This window comes from Miscanthus floridulus, chromosome 10, assembly GCF_019320115.1.
Source record: "Miscanthus floridulus cultivar M001 chromosome 10, ASM1932011v1, whole genome shotgun sequence".
In the NCBI taxonomy this organism is placed as follows: domain Eukaryota; kingdom Viridiplantae; phylum Streptophyta; class Magnoliopsida; order Poales; family Poaceae; genus Miscanthus; species Miscanthus floridulus.
In genome coordinates, this window is record NC_089589.1 from 48,563,830 (window position 1) to 48,568,411 (window position 4,582).

Sequence of the window (4,582 nt, forward strand, 5' to 3'; positions counted from 1 at the left end):
AATCTTCTCCTTCACCTTCTTCCATCATGACCCTGCTTTCTCTATGCTTAGTCTAACATATATAGTTTGACATGAAACCTGACTTAAGCAAATGTGAATGAAGACTCATTGAGCTTGAATATTTCTTTAAATTCTTAAATATGGCAAATGGACAGCACATGAAACCATCCCGCTTATTTGCCTCGGCCACACCTAAGAAATAGTGCACGCCCTCAATAAAGTCTTGGGAGTGGCGATCGGCATTGTACATCCAATGGTATGACATAATCTGCATTACACGATAAATTATGAAAACCTTGAACATAATTAAGTATTTTATTACACAACATAGATGACACACACACATGATTGATTAATTAACTAAGCCTGGCTACAACATAAGCAATCCCAACTATCACTAAACAAACTAAAACTACAATGCACTTCAATAACATAATTATTTCTTGACCGTACGCAACTAAAATAGACAAATCATTCTTCTATTGAATATCAATAAGCTTCTCCTGCTGTCTCACTGCCTCATCATCAGCAGCCGCTACCTCAAGCGCACCCGAATTCTGCAAGTATGTAGCATAATCTTCCTCCCAGTACCAACCATCGCATCCATTGCCCTCCCACTGAAATTAAAGCAAAAAAATATTTAGTCAAAAATATTCAAGAAAAGCAGGTCAATTAGCCATAATAATCAAATACGTAAGAAACTCACATCGCGATCCGGGCACTTGTAGAAAACACGACCCTTGTTGGGTCCCTGTCTCTTGACTCGGTACTCTATCACAATCTTCTGCTTACACTTGCCGCAGATAATGAGAGGGAGTTCTGGCCTCAGTCGTTTCGCAACCGAACGAGAGGCCGAGGATCCGGTACCAGTTGTCATCTACTTTCTATACTTATTTTTGCAAAGTAGTGTAAATTTCACATTTTCTAAAATAATATATTTAAACAAAACTAAAATTATTTATTTATCTAAATAAACCATGAAATATGTACTATGTATAATAGTAAAATACCAAACTATCAAGTGATTTTACTATTGTAAATCATCATGTGATTTTGAGATAAAAATGACATAGAAATCACATAGCTCAAAAACATATTTCAATAAATAACCATCTGTACTAGTTGACCTTGCTTACGTGATCATCTCGGCGAGCATTTCTCCACCGGACGGCACCGTACTTGGCCAAGGAAGAGCTCCGATTCTACGAGGAAGAGAACACGGTCTTCCACGACCGTTGCCGCTCTCCCTCATAAAATCAAAGCTCCTCCTTGATGTCCGTTACCGCTCGACAGAGAATATGCTCGCCGAGCTGAACACGGTCCGCAAGTTCAACTAGTATGGATTTTCTACAATTTTCTAACTATTTTCTAAGTTTTTCATTTCATAAAAAAATTAATTCTAAGATCACATAAGCCGCCAGGGACGAGGATGGCGTGTGCTCCAGCGAGCACGAGCGAGGCATGATTTTGATGAACTAATTTAACTTTTGTTTATCCAAACATATATGCAAATCATCATGTGATTTTGAGCTAAAAATGATATATAAAATCATAATAAAGTCCAACATATAAAGTTACACATGCATCTACATCGCAAAATGAGATAAGCTACTGATAAAACATAAGAGGATTAAGTTTGTTACCTCCAAAATCGAAGAGCAACACCAATGGAGGTGGAGAGAGCAAGAACAACAGCAAGCTGAAGAATAGAGGCAGTGAGTTTGAATGGAATGGCTCGGGCTCGGGGAGGAAGAAATGAGCTGGTCTATAGGCTGGAATAATTAGTCCTGGTTAGAAGGCCAAACCAGGACTAAAAGCTTTAGTCTCGGCTGGTATTACCAACCGGGACTAAAGGATCCTTTAGTCCCAGGGGCAAAAAATGCCGAGGCTAATGCCAAATTGGGATATCGTTCTAAAGTCTGTTCTCTAGTAGTGTAATTAGCCTCCTAATATTTACTATTACAACTTTCCATTACTCACTAATAAAAAATGATGTTTCACAATACCCCTCCAAACTCTAAGTCTGTTATGCCCTAAACTTGTTGCTAAATTTGAAAAACCCTCTAAACTCTAATACCCGGCAAAATAATTTAGAGTGGTTTCTAAGGTGCTTGACCTAGTGTGGTAAATACAAGACATGTGGGCCCTCCATGTCAGCGGTAGTGTAGCCATGTCATCATTTATTGAATATAAATGATCTCAAATGAAAATTCAACTGAAAACATTTAGATCTCATCTAGCACTATAAGTTTAGTATGGAGTGTGTTTCTTACCTAAAGTCATTTCAAATATTCAACATTTCAATTTTAAAATATGAAATAAAAAATGAATATTCAGGTTTCTAAATGATCTCAAATAAAAAAGTTATCGACTATAAGTTTCTAGGTCGTGTTGCAAGCTACAACATTGGTGTAAACCATGTCAACATTTGAGGTTGTTTGAAAAATACAAAATGTTGAATTTCAAATAACTTAAAATCTATTAGTTCAGCTTATAAACAATCTCAAATAAAAACATTATCAACTAGAAATTGTATAATTTTGATGTAAACCTTGTCAACATCTGAGGTTGTTAAAAAAATTCAAAAAAATAAATTTAAAAGATCTGACAATTAAAAATAAATATTTAGGGCTCTAAACAATTTCAAATAAAAATGTTGTCAACTAAAAAGTAGTGGTTCACTTTGAATACTACAACTTTTGTGTAAACCATACCAACATGTGAGGTGGTTCGAAAAATTCTACAAAACTTCAGTTTCAATCTTACTATTACTAACTAGGTTCGTGCCTGTGCGTTGCTACGGGATAGCTAACATTTTATACTAAAAGCACACGGATCGCATGATAAGATAACAATACTGTAAAATTAAATATCAACGTTAAAGTGATATTTAATCAAAAAAAGCAAAATTTGTGAAATTAACACAATCATGTAGAGCGCGGCATCGCAGGCTCATAAAACCCTATTGTATAGACCTTTCCGTGATGCAGCTAAGATAATGTTTTATATCGGCAGGAATAAATCTCCGATATCAATTTCTTTCATGCACCAATAAATGCACGAATAAGTTCCGCCACATCTCCATACCATCATGTACACATGTTAGAGTATATATGTAAATATTAGTCCCACCGCATGGGTAATACTGCGTGTCTTAAAAAATCTCTCTCAAAACCTTAAAATAAAGTATGTTGTACTCACCGTATAAATATGTGTGGCTTTATCTATTCCATGCAGACATATACTGTAGAATAAGGTATCCACTTAAGTGTTTGTGTCAAGATTTGGCATCAGCAATATATAAAAATAGTTAAATCATAGATATTATTATTACAAGAGACTATGACTCTAAGTTAGTTGAGTGGCCGTGCGTTGCAATAGGATAAATAATACCACCAAACGTCTAGTAGCCAATCCAAAATCAAGATGTGACAAATCAATTTTACATGTCCCAAATTTAATAGCTTGTTCCAAATTCATCTGAACTCCAAACAAAACATGTTGGTAGTCAAACGGATTCATTTCGACAAGATCTACATAACCACGGTCTCTGATCGTCTATACGACTTACGATATAAAAAGTTATTTTTTTTCTTCTCTTTACTCTACTCAGCCAGCATATTTTTTTTTTTATAAATTCTAGGGTATTACAGTGCCAAATTAAGAAAAATCTGATTTAGGCATTCAGAACTAATGCCAAGATGATACATGTTTTGTGTCTGATATAGTCCACATTAAACTACCAAATAGTACATAGAATCTCAGTCCAGATCAGGCAATATTTTTTTCTACCATCGGTCTACTTTATTTTCCTGAAGTTCAGAGGAAACAAATTATTTCCATAGCCTGCAAATATTATACGTTAGGACTTCAATTTATTTTTATCATTCATGTGATTTTCCAAACAAAAAATAGATGTAGTAGATGCAAGTTATATTATGTAAACATATAGTCACAAACCATTTTCTATTAGAATATCACGTTTATCACCCCAACGCCAACATATCACCCCGACACTGGATTGCTTTTTTCAATCTATAAATTGTATACTTATATTGAGAGCAAATTAATTCTATAACAGGATGTGCCATCAAAATGTCAGAATGGGATCCGTGGCAACTGATGCATAGGACAAAAAGAATACCTGGACAATTCCACAAGCAGTACATGAGGCAAACTGCCCTGGAGGCATCTTGGAGGAAGAATGGACCATCTCCCCCTCTCACTGGGCATGAGGCACTTTTTTAGAGTTTGAGATTTTAGAGGCCTTTGCATTTGTCCCTCGGTAATCCACCATTACACTTCAAGACCTCCATATGATCAATCCGCCTGTGCGCCGCTGATCAATATACTATAAAGGCAAATACAACAAAATTTCAAGTACAGTAATATACTGTGACAGCTGGTGGAGAGAATTTAAATTAGCTATTTTTAATGCTCTTCTAAAACAGCAACAAAGATGCCACCCGTGTGCCTTCTGCTTTGAACCCGACCAGGAAGATGAACAGTACGGTTTCACCGGATCATGAACAATAGGAAGGGAGGGAACACCTGGATTGAAACATAGGCGGTGCACGATCCG

The 4,582-nt window shown here is 36.0% G+C and overlaps 1 long non-coding RNA gene across 1 annotated transcript; it reads right to left on the reverse strand.

Annotated features, from left to right (window-relative positions):
* Positions 1 to 465: 465 nt before the first annotated feature.
* LOC136486505 (uncharacterized) lies at positions 466 to 4,317 on the reverse strand. The gene is made up of 4 exons (XR_010766836.1): positions 4,145 to 4,317; positions 1,644 to 1,699; positions 707 to 884; positions 466 to 617 (listed from the first exon to the last, which is right to left on the reverse strand). It is a non-coding gene; the product is annotated as an uncharacterized lncRNA (long non-coding RNA).
* Between the last annotated feature and the right edge of the window lie 265 nt (positions 4,318 to 4,582).